The 16,393-nt window shown below is 58.2% G+C and overlaps 1 non-coding gene across 1 annotated transcript; it reads left to right on the top strand.

The window, feature by feature from the left end:
- Window positions 1-13,719: 13,719 nt before the first annotated feature.
- On the top strand, window positions 13,720-13,870 carry LOC138496175 (5.8S ribosomal RNA). The gene has a single exon (XR_011277728.1). It is a non-coding gene; the product is annotated as a 5.8S ribosomal RNA (ribosomal RNA).
- Window positions 13,871-16,393: the final 2,523 nt, after the last annotated feature.

Below are 16,393 nucleotides of genomic sequence, written 5' to 3' on the forward strand. Positions count from 1 at the left end.
TCTGGAGGGGGATATGGGGCACAGTGTGTCTGGAGGGTGGCATGGGTCATCTAGGTGTGGGTTGGGAAGTGGGACGGGGCATTTTGGTGTGGCTCTGGAGGGAGGTGGTGGGGGCACATTGGTGTGGCTCTGGAGGGAGGTGGTCGGGCACATTGGTGTGGATCTTGGCGGAGGGATGGTGCACATGGGTGTGTTTCTGGAGGGAGAGATGGGGGAACAGTTTGTCTGGAGGGTGGCATGGGTCATCTAGGTGTGGGTTGGGAAGTGGAACGGGGCATTTTGGTGTGGCTCTGGAGGGAGGTGGTGGGGGCACATTGGTGTGGCTCTGGAGGGAGGTGGTGGGGCACATTGGTGTGGATCTTGGCGGAAGGATTGTGCACATGGGTATGTTTCTGGAGGGAGAGATGGGGAACAGTGGGTCTGGTGGGTAGCATGGGTCATCTAGTTGTGGGTTAGGAAGTTGGACGGGGCATCTTGGTGTGGCTCTGGAGGGAGGTGGTGGGGGCACATGGGTGTGTTTCTGGAGGGAGAGATGGGGCACAGCGGGTCTGGAGGGTGGCATGGGTCATCTAGGTGTGGGTTGCGAAGTTGGATGGGGCATCTAGGTGTGGCTCTGGGGGAGGTGGTGGGGGCACATTGGCGTGAATCTGGGCGGAGGGATGGTGCACATGCGTGTGTTTCTGGAGGGAGAGATGGGGCATAGTGGGTCTGGAGGGTGGCATGGGTCATCTAGGTGTGGGTTGGGAAGTGGTACGGGCATCTTGGTGTGGCTCTGGAGGGAGGTGGTAGGGGCCCATTGGTGTGGCTCTGGAGGGAGGTGGTGGGGGCACATTAGTGTGTTTCTGGAGGGACGTGGTGGGGCACATTGGTGTGGCTCTGGAGGGAGGTGGATGGGGCACATGGGCGTTTTTCTGGAGGGAGAGATTGGCACAGTGGGTCTGGAGGGTGGCATGGGTCATCTAGGTGTGGGTTGGGAAGTTGGATGGGGCATCTTGGTGTGGCTCTGGAGGGAGGTGGTGGGGGCACATTGGTGTGGATCTGGGTGGAGGGATGGTGCACATGGGTGTGTTTCGGGAGGGAGAGATGGGGCACAGTGTGTCTCGACGGAGGCATGGTTCATCTAGATGTGGGTTGGGAAGTGGGACAGGGCATTTTGGTGTGGCTCTGGAGGGAGGTGGTGGGGCACATTGGTGTGGATCTTGGCGGAGGGATGGTGCACATGGGTGTGTTTCTGGAGGGAGAGATGGGGCACAGTGGGTCTGGTGGGTAGCATGGGTCATCTAGGTGTGGGTTAGGAAGTTGGACGGGACATCTTGGTGTGGCTCTGGAGGGAGGTGGTGGGGGCACATTGGTGTGGATCTGGGTGGAGGGATGGTGCACATGGGTGTGTTTCTGAAGGGTGAGATGGGGCACAGTGTGTCTGGAGGGAGGCATGGGTCATCCAGGTGTGAGTTAGGAAGTTGGACGGGACATCTTGGTGTGGCTCTGGAGGGAGGTGGTGGGGGCACATTGGTGTGGATCTGGGTGGAGGGATGGTGCACATGGGTGTGTTTCTGAAGGGAGAGATGGGGCACAGTGTGTCTGGAGGGTGGCATGGGTCATCTAGGTATGGGTTGGGAAGTGGGAAGGGGCATTTTGGTGTGGCTCTGGAGGGAGGTGGTGGGGGCACATTGGTGTGGCTCTGGCGGGAGGTGGTGGGGCACATTGGTGTGGATCTTGGCAGAGGGATGTTGCACATAGGTGTGTTTCTGGAGGGAGAGATGGTGCACAGTGGGTCTGGTGTGTAGCATGGGTCATCTAGGTGTGGGTTAGGAAGTTGGACGGGGCATCTTGGTGTGGCTCTGGAGGGAGGTGGTGGGGCACATTGGTGTGGCTCTGGAGGGAGGTGGTGGGGCACATTGGTGTGGATCTTGGCGGAGGGATGGTGCACATGGGTGTGTTTCTGGAGGGAGAGATGGGGCACAGTGGGTCTGGTGGGTAGCATGGGTCATCTAGGTGTGGCTTAGGAAGTTGGACGGGGCATCTTGGTGTGGCTCTGGAGGGAGGTGGTGGGGCACATTGGTGTGGCTCTGGAGGGAGGTGGTGGGGCACATTGGTGTGGATCTTGGCGGAGGGATGGTGCACATGGGTGTCTTTCTGTAGGGAGAGATGGGGCACAGTGGGTCTGGTGGGTAGCATGGGTCATCTAGGTGTGGGTTAGGAAGTTGGACGGGACATCTTGGTGTGGCTCTGGAGGGAGGTGGTGGGGGCACATTGGTGTGGATCTGGGTGGAGGGATGGTGCACATGGGTGTGTTTCTGAAGGGAGAGATGGGGCACAGTGGGTCTGGTGGGTAGCATGGGTCATCTAGGTGTGGGTTAGGAAGTTGGACGGGACATCTTGGTGTGGCTCTGGAGGGAGGTGGTGGGGGCACATTGGTGTGGATCTGGGTGGAGGGATGGTGCACATGGGTGTGTTTCTGAAGGGAGAGATGGGGCACAATGTGTCTGGAGGGTGGCATGGGTCATCTACGTATGGGTTGGGAAGTGGGAAGGGGCATTTTGGTGTGGCTCTGGAGGGAGGTGGTGTGGCTCTGGCGGGAGGTGGTGGGGCACATTGGTGTGGATCTTGGCAGAGGGATGTTGCACATGGGTGTGTTTCTGGAGGGAGAGATGGGGCACAGTGGGTCTGGTGGGTAGCATGGGTCATCTAGGTGTGGGTTAGGAAGTTGGACGGGGCATCTTGGTGTGGCTCTGGAGAGAGGTGGTGGGGCACATTGGTGTGGCTCTGGGGGGAGGTGGATGGGGCACATGGGCGTGTTTCTGGAGGGAGAAATGGGGAACAGTGGGTTTGGAGGGTGGCATGGGTCATCTAGGTGTGGGTTGGGAAGTTGGACAGGGCATCTTGGTGTGGCTCTGGAGGGAGGTGGTAGGGGCACGTTGGTGTGGATCTGGGTGGAGGGATGGTGCACATGGGTGTGTTTCTGGAGGAGGAGATGGGGCACAGTGTGTCTGGAGGGTGGCATGGGTCATCTAGGTGTGGGTTGGGAAGTGGGATGGGGCATTTTGGTGTGGCTCTGGAGGGAGGTGGTGGGGGCACATTGGTGTGGCTCTGGAGGGAGGTGGTCGGGCACATTGGTGTGGATCTTGGCGGAGGGATGGTGCACATGGGTGTGTTTCTGGAGGGAGAGATGGGGGAACAGTTTGTCTGGAGGGTGGCATGGGTCATCTAGGTGTGGGTTGGGAAGTGGAACGGGGCATTTTGGTGTGGCTCTGGAGGGAGGTGGTGGGGGCACATTGGTGTGGCTCTGGAGGGAGGTGGTGGGGCACATTGGTGTGGATCTTGGCGGAAGGATTGTGCACATGGGTATGTTTCTGGAGGGAGAGATGGGGAACAGTGGGTCTGGTGGGTAGCATGGGTCATCTAGTTGTGGGTTAGGAAGTTGGACGGGGCATCTTGGTGTGGCTCTGGAGGGAGGTGGTGGGGGCACATGGGTGTGTTTCTGGAGGGAGAGATGGGGCACAGCGGGTCTGGAGGGTGGCATGGGTCATCTAGGTGTGGGTTGCGAAGTTGGATGGGGCATCTTGGTGTGGCTCTGGAGGGAGGTGGTGGGGGCCCATTGGTGTGGCTCTGGAGGGAGGTGGTGGGGGCCCATTGGTGTGGCTCTGGAGGGAGGTGGTGGGGGCACATTGGTGTGTTTCTGGAGGGAGGTGGTGGGGCACATTGGTGTGGCTCTGGAGGGAGGTGGATGGGGCACATGGGTGTTTTTCTGGAGGGAGAGATTGGCACAGTGGGTCTGGAGGGTGGCATGGGTCATCTAGGTGTGGGTTGGGAAGTGGAACGGGGCATTTTGGTGTGGCTCTGGAGGGAGGTGGTGGGGGCACATTGGCGTGGATCTGGGCGGAGGGATGGTGCACATGCGTGTGTTTCTGGAGGGAGAGATGGGGCACAGTGGGTCTGGTGGGTAGCATGGGTCATCTAGGTGTGGGTTAGGAAGTTGGACGGGACATCTTGGTGTGGCTCTGGAGGGAGGTGGTGGGGGCACATTGGTGTGGATCTGGGTGGAGGGATGGTGCACATGGGTGTGTTTCTGAAGGGAGAGATGGGGCACAGTGGGTCTGGTGAGTAGCATGGGTCATCTAGGTGTGGGTTAGGAAGTTGGACGGGACATCTTGGTGTGGCTCTGGAGGGAGGTGGTGGGGGCACATTGGTGTGGATCTGGGTGGAGGGATGGTGCACATGGGTGTGTTTCTGAAGGGAGAGATGGGGCACAATGTGTCTGGAGGGTGGCATGGGTCATCTACGTATGGGTTGGGAAGTGGGAAGGGGCATTTTGGTGTGGCTCTGGAGGGAGGTGGTGTGGCTCTGGCGGGAGGTGGTGGGGCACATTGGTGTGGATCTTGGCAGAGGGATGTTGCACATGGGTGTGTTTCTGGAGGGAGAGATGGGGCACAGTGGGTCTGGTGGGTAGCATGGGTCATCTAGGTGTGGGTTAGGAAGTTGGACGGGGCATCTTGGTGTGGCTCTGGAGAGAGGTGGTGGGGCACATTGGTGTGGCTCTGGGGGGAGGTGGATGGGGCACATGGGCGTGTTTCTGGAGGGAGAAATGGGGAACAGTGGGTTTGGAGGGTGGCATGGGTTATCTAGGTGTGGGTTGGGAAGTTGGACAGGGCATCTTGGTGTGGCTCTGGAGGGAGGTGGTAGGGGCACGTTGGTGTGGATCTGGGTGGAGGGATAGTGCACATGGGTGTGTTTCTGGAGGAGGAGATGGGGCACAGTGTGTCTGGAGGGTGGCATGGGTCATCTAGGTGTGGGTTGGGAAGTGGGATGGGGCATTTTGGTGTGGCTCTGGAGGGAGGTGGTGGGGGCACATTGGTGTGGCTCTGGAGGGAGGTGGTCGGGCACATTGGTTTGGATCTTGGCGGAGGGATGGTGCACATGGGTGTGTTTCTGGAGGGAGAGATGGGGGAACAGTTTGTCTGGAGGGTGGCATGGGTCATCTAGGTGTGGGTTGGGAAGTGGAACGGGGCATTTTGGTGTGGCTCTGGAGGGAGGTGGTGGGGGCACATTGTTGTGGCTCTGGAGGGAGGTGGTGGGGCACATTGGTGTGGATCTTGGCGGAAGGATTGTGCACATGGGTATGTTTCTGGAGGGAGAGATGGGGAACAGTGGGTCTGGTGGGTAGCATGGGTCATCTAGTTGTGGGTTAGGAAGTTGGACGGGGCATCTTGGTGTGGCTCTGGAGGGAGGTGGTGGGGGCACATGGGTGTGTTTCTGGAGGGAGAGATGGGGCACAGCGGGTCTGGAGGGTGGCATGGGTCATCTAGGTGTGGGTTGCGAAGTTGGATGGGGCATCTTGGTGTGGCTCTGGAGGGAGGTGGTGGGGGCCCATTGGTGTGGCTCTGGAGGGAGGTGGTGGGGGCCCATTGGTGTGGCTCTGGAGGGAGGTGGTGGGGGCACATTGGTGTGTTTCTGGAGGGAGGTGGTGGGGCACATTGGTGTGGCTCTGGAGGGAGGTGGATGGGGCACATGGGTGTTTTTCTGGAGGGAGAGATTGGCACAGTGGGTCTGGAGGGTGGCATGGGTCATCTAGGTGTGGGTTGGGAAGTGGAACGGGGCATTTTGGTGTGGCTCTGGAGGGAGGTGGTGGGGGCACATTGGCGTGGATCTGGGCGGAGGGATGGTGCACATGCGTGTGTTTCTGGAGGGAGAGATGGGGCATAGTGGGTCTGGAGGGTGGCATGGGTCATCTAGGTGTGGGTTGGGAAGTGGTACGGGCATCTTGGTGTGGCTCTGGAGGGAGGTGGTGGGGGCCCATTGGTGTGGCTCTGGAGGGAGGTGGTGTGGGCCCATTGGTGTGGCTCTGGAGGGAGGTGGTGGGGGCACATTGGTGTGTTTCTGGAGGGAGGTGGTGGGGCACATTGGTGTGGCTCTGAAGGGAGGTGGATGGGGCACATGGGCGTTTTTCTGGAGGGAGAGATTGGCACAGTGGGTCTGGAGGGTGGCATGGGTCATCTAGGTGTGGGTTGGGAAGTTGGACGGGGCATCTTGGTGTGGCTTTGGAGGGAGGTGGTGGGGGCACATTGGTGTGGATCTGGGTGGAGGGATGGTGCACATGGGTGTGTTTCTGGAAGGAGAGATGGGGCACAGTGTGTCTGGAGGGAGGCATGGGTCATCTAGGTGTGGGTTGGGAAGTGGGACAGGGCATTTTGGTGTGGCTCTGGAGGGAGGTGGTGGGGCACATTGGTGTGGATCTTGGCGGAGGGATGGTGCACATGGGTGTGTTTCTGGAGGGAGAGATGGGGCACAGTGGGTCTGGTGGGTAGCATGGGTCATCTAGGTGTGGGTTAGGAAGTTGGACGGGGCATCTTGGTGTGGCTCTGGGGGGAGGTGGTGGGGCACATTGGTGTGGCTCTGAAGGGAGGTGGATGGGGCACATGGGCGTGTTTCTGGAGGGAGAGATGGGGCACAGTGTGTCTGGAGGGAGGCATGGGTCATCTAGGTGTGGGTTAGGAAGTTGGACGGGACATCTTGGTGTGGCTCTGGAGGGAGGTGGTGGGGGCACATTGGTGTGGATCTGGGTGGAGGGATGGTGCACATGGGTGTGTTTCTGAAGAGAGAGATGGGGCACAGTGTGTCTGGAGGGTGGCATGGGTCATCTAGGTATGGGTTGGGAAGTGGGAAGGGGCATTTTGGTGTGGCTCTGGAGGGAGGTGGTGGGGGCACATTGGTGTGGCTCTGGCGGGAGGTGGTGGGGCACACTGGTGTGGATCTTGGCAGAGGGATGTTGCACATGGGTGTGTTTCTGGAGGGAGAGATGGGGCACAGTGGGTCTGGTGGGTAGCATGGGTCATCTAGGTGTGGGTTAGGAAGTTGGACGGGGCATCTTGGTGTGGCTCTGGAGGGAGGTGGTGGGGCACATTGGTGTGGCTCTGGAGGGAGGTGGTGGGGCACATTGGTGTGGATCTTGGCGGAGGGATGGTGCACATGGGTGTGTTTCTGGAGGGAGAGATGGGGCACAGTGGGTCTGGTGGGTAGCATGGGTCATCTAGGTGTGGGTTAGGAAGTTGGACGGGACATCTTGGTGTGGCTCTGGAGGGAGGTGGTGGGGGCACATTGGTGTGGATCTGGGTGGAGGGATGGTGCACATGGGTGTGTTTCTGAAGGGAGAGATGGGGCACAGTGTGTCTGGAGGGTGGCATGGGTCATCTAGGTATGGGTTGGGAAGTGGGAAGGGGCATTTTGGTGTGGCTCTGGAGGGAGGTGGTGTGGCTCTGGGGGGAGGTGGTGGGGCACATTGGTGTGGATCTTGGCGGAGGGATGTTGCACATGGGTGTATTTCTAGAGGGAGAGATGGGGCACAGTGGGTCTGATGGGTAGCATGGGTCATCTAGGTGTGGGTTAGGAAGTTGGACGTGGCATCTTGGTGTGGCTCTGGAGAGAGGTGGTGGGGCACATTGGTGTGGCTCTGGGGGGAGGTGGATGGGGCACATGGGCGTGTTTCTGGAGGGAGAAATGGGGAACAGTGGGTTTGGAGGGTGGCATGGGTCATCTAGGTGTGGGTTGGGAAGTTGGACAGGGCATCTTGGTGTGGCTCTGGAGGGAGGTGGTGGGGGCACATTGGTGTGGATCTGGGTGGAGGGATGGTGCACATGAGTGTGTTTCTGGAGAAGGAGATGGGGCACAGTGTGTCTGGAGGGTGGCATGGGTCATCTAGGTGTGGATTGGGAAGTGGGACGGGGCATTTTGGTGTGGCTCTGGAGGGAGGTGGTTGGGGCACATTGGTGAGGCTCTGGAGGGAGGTGGTGGGGCAGATTTTTGTGGATCTTGGCGGGAAGGATGGTGCACATGGGTGTGTTTCTGGAGGGAGAGATGGGGCACAGTGGGTCTGGTGGGTAGCATGGGTCCTCTAGGTGTGGGTTAGGAAGTTGGGCGGGGCATCTTGGTGTGGCTCTGGAGGGAGGTGGTGGGGCACATTGGTGTGGCTCTGGAGGGAGGTGGTGGGGCACATGGGTGTGTTTCTGGAGGGAGAGATGGGGCACAGTGGGTCTGGAGAGTGGCATGGGTCATCTAGGTGTGGGTTGGGAAGTTGGACGGGGCATCTTGGTGTGGCTCTGGCAGGAGGTGGTGGGGGCACATTTGTGTGGATCTGGGTGGAGGGATGGTCCACATGGGTGTGTTTCTGGAGGGAGAGATGGGGCACAATGTGTCTGGAGGGTGGCATGGGTCATCTAGGTGTGGGTTGGGAAGTGGGATGGGGCATTTTGGTGTGCCTCTGGAGGGAGGTGGTGGGGGCACATTGGTGTGGCTCTGGAGGGAGGTGGTCGGGCACATTGGTGTGGATATTGGCGGAGGGATGGTGCACATGGGTGTGTTTCTGGAGGGAGAGATGGGGGAACAGTTTGTCTGGAGGGTGGCATGGGTCATCTAGGTGTGGGTTGGGAAGTGGAACGGGGCATTTTGGTGTGGCTCTGGAGGGAGGTGGTGGGGGCACATTGGTGTGGCTCTGGAGGGAGGTGGTGGGGCACATTGGTGTGGATCTTGGCGGAAGGATTGTGCACATGGGTATGTTTCTGGAGGGAGAGATGGGGAACAGTGGGTCTGGTGGGTAGCATGGGTCATCTAGGTGTGGGTTAGGAAGTTGGACGGGGCATCTTGGTGTGGCTCTGGAGGGAGGTGGTGGGGGCACATGGGTGTGTTTCTGGAGGGAGAGATGGGGCACAGCGGGTCTGGAGGGTGGCATGGGTCATCTAGGTGTGGGTTGCGAAGTTGGATGGGGCATCTTGGTGTGGCTCTGGGGGGAGGTGGTGGGGGCACATTGGCGTGGATCTGGGCGGAGGGATGGTGCACATGCGTGTGTTTCTGGAGGGAGAGATGGGGCATAGTGGGTCTGGAGGGTGGCATGGGTCATCTAGGTGTGGGTTGGGAAGTGGTACGGGCATCTTGGTGTGGCTCTGGAGGGAGGTGGTGGGGGCCCATTGGTGTGGCTCTGGAGGGAGGTGGTGGGGGCGCATTGGTGTGGCTCTGGAGGGAGGTGGTGGGGGCACATTGGTGTGTTTCTGGAGGGAGGTGGTGGGGCACATTGGTGTGGCTCTGGAGGGAGGTGGATGGGGCACATGGGCGTTTTTCTGGAGGGAGAGATGGGCACAGTGGGTCTGGAGGGTGGCATGGGTCATCTAGATGTGGGTTGGGAAGTTGGACGGGGCATCTTGGTGTGGCTCTGGAGGGAGGTGGTGGGGGCACATTGGTGTGGATCTGGGTGGAGGGATGGTGCACATGGGTGTGTTTCTGGAGGGAGAGATGGGGCACAGTGTGTCTGGAGGGAGGCATGGGTCATCTAGGTGTGGGTTGGGAAGTGGGACAGGGCATTTTGGTGTGGCTCTGGAGGGAGGTGGTGGGGCACATTGGTGTGGATCTTGGCGGAGGGATGGTGCACATGGGTGTGTTTCTGGAGGGATAGATGGGGCACAGTGGGTCTGGTGGGTAGCATGGGTCATCTAGGTGTGGGATAGGAAGTTGGACGGGGCATCTTGGTGTGGCTCTGGGGGGAGGTGGTGGGGCACATTGGTGTGGCTCTGAAGGGAGGTGGTTGGGGCACATGGGCGTGTTTCTGGAGGGAGAGATGGGGCACAGTGGGTCTGGAGGGTAGCATAGGTCATCTAGGTGTGGGTTGGGAAGTTGCGTGGGCATCTTGGTGTGGCTCTGGAGGGAGGTGGTGGGGGTACATTGGTGTGGATTTGGGTGGAGGGATGGTGCACATGGGTGTGTTTCTGGAGGGAGAGATGGGGCACAGTGGTTCTGGAGGGTGGCATGGGTCATTTAGGTGTGGGTTGGGAAGTTGGACTGGGCATCTTGGTGTGGCTCTGTAGGGAGGTGTTGGGGGCACATTGGTGTGGGTTTGATGGGAGGGATGGGGACATTGGTCTGGGGAGGGATGACCGCATATTGGTGTGGGTCTGGAAGGAGGGGACGGGGCACATTGGTGTGGGTCTGGGTGGATGGGGCATACTAGGATGGGTGGTTTTAGAGGGGGTTGGCTGGGGCTATCTGCATGTGATTCGGGATCGGCACATGGGCATCTGATGCAAGGGGAAGGGGAATCTTGCTATGTGGAGGGAGGATGGGGCATTATGGTATTGGTCTAGAGGGAGGGATGGGGCATCTTGTTGTGGTTCTGAGAGGAAGGGATGGTGCACATGGGTGTGGGTCTGTAGGGAGGGATGGGGACATTGCTGTGGGTATGAAGGGAGGCATAGGACACATTGGTGTGCATCTGGAGGGAGGGATGGGGCACATTGGTGTGGGTCTGGAGGGAAGGATTGGGGCTCATTGGTCGGAGGACGGATAGGGGCATCTTACTGTGTGGAGGGAGCATGGGCCATCATGGTATGGGTCTTGAGGAAGGGATTGGGCATCGTGGCGTCTGGATTGGAGGGGGCATTGTTGATCTGGAAGGGAGGGACAGGGCATATAATGGGGGCATGTCAGGGAATGGTGGAGCATGTGGGTCAGGGCTGGAGCGCTCTAGTGGGAAGGAAGGGGGCATCTGGGTGTGAATGGAGGGATATGGGGTATGTTTGTCTGGAGAGAAGGATGTTGGTTTATTGGAGTGGTGGGAGCATGTGTTTGTCGAAGGGATGGGGTAATCGGGTGTGGGTATAGAGAGAGGGCGAATGGCGCCATCTGAGTGTGGAGGTAGAGATGAAGCATATGGGTGTGGCTCTGAGGGGTGGAGCATCTTGGTGTAGGTATGGAGGGACGGATGTTGGTGTCTTTGTGTGGGTTCGGATGGAGGGATGGTGGCATGTAGGTCAGGAGGGAGGTGGCATTTGAATATGGAACGTGTTTGGAAGGAGAAATGGGGCGTTTGAGTGTGAATGGTTTCTGCTTGTGGGTGGGGGCATAAAGGTTCATTAACAGCGGAGCAGCGGGAGGGAGAGCCGTGGGCCCGACCTCGGTTGCATCCCAGACGTGCACACCCACAGCCCGGGGCACCTCTCGCAGAGCGGTCCGGTGCGCGTGGTCAACCAGCCCCCTCTCCTCACTGAGCCTGCATCTGCGCTGGCCGGGGGCGCACACTCCTCTCTCTGACCTGCCAGCGGCTGGGCATTGGTGGGCACACCCCGGTCACCAGGGAAGCCCCGAGTGGGGGCAGCCTGGAGAAACCTGACTGCTCTCCAGGGGTGCCTCCCCAGGCAGACAGGCGCCCGGCACGCCAGGCATGAGCCCTGAGCCATGGTGCAGCTGGATCACTTGACGGTGGGCGCCAAGGTTCCAGCTGCCCACATCTGTGTGTGACCAATGGCCAGGCCCGCTGGCACAGTGGGTGACCTTTCCTCTTGCCCAGGTACCTGGAGCTGGGCCCTATGCAGCCGGGCTGGGGTTTGAAGACTCTAGTGGTCCCACCCGACCCCCTGTCTGCTGTCTCTGGCCTGCCTCGTTGTCCATCTCCAAGCCCCCCCTCCCAAAAGGGAAGGGGTCGGTGTTAAGACGGATTTCTGAACTCTGTCCTGGTGGCGCAGAAGTTCAGAAGGCCAACCTAATTACTTGGAACAGGGTAACCTCTGGACAAGCCAGACCAATCAGGGTAGCGATCGCGGCGGTCAAGACTAGGTCTCAAGAGGGGTGAGGGTGACTGAAAGCCCGCAATGAGCACACAAAGCAAGGACACTTACAAACTACTCCAAACAGGTGTTATATTAAAAATATATACACATTTATTCCAAGGCCTTTAAAACAATGACCGTAGCGAGAAATCACAATACAACTCTAGTAAACCAACACATACAATACCAATACAATATATATACAAATACAAACAAGTCTCAAGCGTTAGGTGCACGAAATGTGTAGTCCACCTAAAAGGGAAGGAAAACAGGCAGTGCGAAATAATGCTTAGACCCAGTCCGCCTTCAGAGGCACCTAGCTAAAAGGAAGTCCGAGCCCTACGAAGAGTGGAGCCTCCACTGTGGGCAGAAGCAGAGCGCGAGTACGGAAAGGCGTGCTGTTTTGACACAGCGGGGAAAAGCTATGGGCTCCTGCAGGAGGGCGACCAGTTCCTAGCTATGCTACTCACCGGTTCCCGATGCAAGCAGACCCAGGCTTCTCCGCGTCAGTTTCAGTCGCTGGCAGGTTCAGGAGAGCAGGGGACGTCTCGTCGTCGTGTTGATTCTGCAGCAGCAGAGTTGAGTTAAAGATGTCCCAAACGAAGTGAACCCGCACAGTTTGTTACCACAGCCGGGCAACGGAGCGGCCGTGTGTATCTGAGCCAAATGTACACTACTCACTTCAGACCTGCGAACGCCAAGTGTACGAATCGTGTGAGAGTGACAAGGCCTCGAAATACTACGCAACCTGGCGGCGGTTACAGAGCAAGACTCCTGTGTAGGCTGGTCAGTCTGCTGGATGGCCCAGAGACGCTTACGAAGGCTTACGAGCAGGAGATGGTGAAGATGCCGAGAATAGCTGTTCCCGCTATTCCAAGGGTCGAAGTACCAGTACAGGCCTTCTGGTTCGATCAAAGGTAAAAAGGGTTTCACAAGGCGACAGCAGTGCAGAGGAGCAGTCCTTCAGCGGGTCACCAGCGATTCCTCGGTTCAGCCTCTTGGTTGCAGGATTCTTGGCTCCTGTATTCCTTCGTTCGTGAGAACTCAGGAGATCGACATGGTAGTGGTGTTTCCAGCCCCCTCTTATCCACGGTTCCCTTCGTGCCAAAACGGAGGGGACCCAATGGGAGATCCGCTCATCAACACTCAGACCATTCGTGGACCTATCACGGACCACGGTGGTCCCAGGCATTCACACCACCCTAGACTCTCTGGCACCCAGGATGTGTATTGGGACCAGACATCCCAGCCCACATACTGGAGGCACACACAAGGCCTGTAGAAGCCTGCGAAAGCATCCGTGTTTCGCGGGAAAGTACATGCCCAAATAAGGAAGGCCCCGGGTCGGCTCGACCTGGGGAAAGGTGAAGGGAACAAGACGGTCAGCGGACAGGACAAAGGAGCCTCATGGTCTGGCCATTTTGGGAGCCAGGCCACCATTTTGGGCTAAGCGCGAGAAATGCGCTTAAAACGCCAAAAGGAGCTCAAAACACAAGAAAGGATCGCTGCCACCATTCCCGTCCGTGAATCACTTGCACCGATCAGTTACAATCCAAAAAGAGTATCTAGGGCCAGTAGAAGGCTAGAGACCCAAGAGAGCAGTAACTTAGCTTACAGTGCCCTCTTGTGTCATGTTGCACGAAAGCCGCAACATGATAAAAGAAACTACGGAAAACAACGTTTCCCGGTACTGACTGTCTTAAGGGCATGTCAGTTTCCCCGTAAGAATGGAGCGAAAGCCCAGAGGAGTGCGGCAGAAGGCTGCACTTCTCTGGCAAAGTCGAGAACAAGGTGAACAACAACAGCAGAAAGTTTAGGGGTTGCCACATGGAAGGAAAATTACCCACAATTACGAAATCTTTCCTAACAGTCGGGGAAGGATGAGTGGATCGGGCCGTGTGGGCAGGTGGCGGAGCGGCCTACCTCCATCCCCCTGGGAAGCGCTGTGCTGCTGCAGCTGGCGGTCAGGCTGAGCACCTGGATTATTATTATTATTTTTTTTTTTTAAACCACAATGGTTTCAGCCGAGCTAGACAGGGAGCTGGGCTGTCCTGCCACAGCCAGCGCTGCCTCCCCCAACCACTCCTCCACCGGCAGGGTCAGGCCGACGTCTAGGACAAAAAAAGTTGCCTGTGGCTCTTGGCGGTGGATCACTCGACTCGTGCATCGATGAAGAACGCAGCTAGCTGCGAGAATTAGTGTGAATTGCAGGACACATTGATCAACACGTCGAACGCACCATGTGGCCCTGGGTTTTTCCCAGGACTACGCCTGTCTGAGGGTCGCTTGTACATGAATCGCCCCGGGGTTCACTCCCAGGGTCGTGGCTGGGGCTGTCGCAGGGACCCCATTCCATTCATCCCCCTAAGGTCAGACCCCGATCAGCACCGTCGCTGGATCCTTGGATCTGGCGCGCAAGCTCATTGCCGACGCGTCCTGGCTTCCCCAGTTTCCCCTCCTCATGCTGGTTTCGGGAGGGCCGGGTGGCCGACCCGCCCTGGATGTGGTGGCGGCAGCAGCAGGCTTTAAAAAAGCCTGGCGCACCTTCACCCCACCCCGGGGCACCTGGCCGTGCTGTGTGTGTGGCTGTCTTTGGTGTCTCACGGCTGCCGGCGCAGGATGACCATGGAGCGCGGACCTCGTGACGATGTGGGCTTCGGTCACAGATTGGGACAGAATACACTCGCCTGCGCCAAGGGCTGGGGCAACCCCCCGTACGGGCCCGAGGCCAGCTGCCCTGAGCATTGTGCTCCCCGACCACGGCCTCAGATCAGACGTGGTGACCTGCTGAATTTAAGCATATTACTAAGCAGAGGAAAAGGAACTAACCAAGATTCCCTCAGTAAAGGCCAGTGAAAAGGGAAGAGCCCAGCTCCGAATCCCCATTCAGCAGCAGGCGTGGGAAATGTGGCGTACAGAAGACCGACTCCCCGGCATCGCTCAGGGGGCTCAAGTCCTTCTGATCGAGTCTCCCCACGCGGATGGTGTTAGGCCGATAGCGGCCTCTTGCACACCGGGATCAGGTCTTCTTGGAGTCAGGTTGCTTGGGAATGCAGCCCAAAGCGTGTGGTAAACTCTAAGGCTAAATACGGGCGCGAGACTGGTGGCCAACAAGTACCGTAAGGGAAAGTTGAAGAGAGTTCAAGAGGGTGTGAAACGGTTGAGCGGTAAACTGGTGGGGTCTGTGCAGTCCACCCACAGAATTCAACACGGCAGGCAGGTTGGTCACCTGGAACGGTGGAGGCCCTTGCAGGTCTGCGGCCCAGGCACATCCAGCCCCAGCAGGGCGCATTTCCTCTGTATCGGTGCAACACGACCGGCTGGGAAGGCCCCAGGGGGCAGGTGGCTCTCTGCTCCAGCAGAGAGTATTACAGCCCCCTGACAGCAGTTTGCTGTGTCCACGGGGCTGAGGGAGATAGACCGCCACCGGGCCCTTATCCGGCAACTGTCCCGGCCCCTCTTGGGGGGTTGCTAGAGTGGCCAGGGAGACGGGGCTCCCGATGTGACTGTGGTGGACTGCCCTCAATATGCCCCAACCACGTCGTGCTGCCGGGCGGGGAGGCCCACAAAGGGCGCCAGGGGTCTGAGGTGATGTTGGTTAACCACCCGACCTGTCTGGAAACACTGACTAAGAGTATAACGCCTGCCCGAGTCAGAGGGATGAATGAAACCCTGTGATGTAATGATGTTGAGGGCCGGTGCCCGGCGATTGCAGTGGCATCCTGTCACGGTGGGCCCTCCACCGACCCGTCTCGCCCGCTCTGTCAGAGAGATGATGCATGATCGTGTGTGATAGGACCCGAAAGATGGTGAACTCGGCCTGGTGGAGGTCCGTAGCAGTCCTGATGTGTAAATCGGTCCTCCGACCTGTGTATAGGGGCAAAAGACTAATCGAATGATATAGTAGCTGGTTCTCTCCGAAATTTCACTCAGGATAGTTGGCACACGGAAACCCCAGTTTTATCTAGCAAAGCGAATGATTAGAGGTCTTGGGGCCAAAATTATCTCAACCTGCTCTCAAACTTTAAATGGGTATGAAGCCCGGCTTGCTGGCGTGGAGCCGGGTATTGTATGAAAGTGCTCAGTGGGCAACTTTTGGTAAGCAGAACAGGCGCTGCGGGATGATCCGCACCCGGGGTTAAGGCGCATGATGCAGATGCTCATGAGTCCCCAGAAACGGTGTTGGTTGATATAGACAGCAGGATGGTGGCCATAGTAGTCGGAATCCGCTAAGGAGTGTGAAACAACACACCTGTCGAATCAACTAGCCCTGAAAATGGATGGCTCTGGAGCATCAGGCCCATACCAGGCCGGCGTTGAGAGCCGCGGGAGCTATGTCAAGCGAGTAGGAGGGCTGCTGCAGTACGCACAGAAGCCCGGGGCAAGGGCCCGCGTGGAGCCGCCGCAGGTGCAGATCTTGGTTGTAGCAGCAAATATTAAAACGAGAACTTTGAAGGATGAAGTGGAGAAGGGTTCCATGTGAACAGAAGTTGTACATGGGTCAGTCAGTCCTAAGAGATGGGCGAGCGCTGTTCGGAAGGGATGGGCTATGGCCTCCATTGCCCTCAGCCGATCGACAGGAAGTCGGGTTCAGATCCCTGAACCCAGAGTGGCAGGGACGGGCGCCCTTGCGGCATCCAGTGCGGTAATGCAAATGATCCCAGAGAAGCCGGCGGGAGCCACACAGAGTTTTTTTTTTTTTTTAAAAACAATTTTTATTTTATATAACACACCAAACATTAAACATTACAATTCTTGGGACTTCCATCATCAGATTCAGCGTCAGAGTGTTACAATCAGCATTGTCA

The sequence above is a fragment of the Ambystoma mexicanum genome, chromosome 10 (genome assembly GCF_040938575.1).
Source record: "Ambystoma mexicanum isolate Mex_15411 chromosome 10, UKY_AmexF1_1, whole genome shotgun sequence".
In the NCBI taxonomy this organism is placed as follows: Eukaryota; Metazoa; Chordata; class Amphibia; order Caudata; family Ambystomatidae; genus Ambystoma; species Ambystoma mexicanum.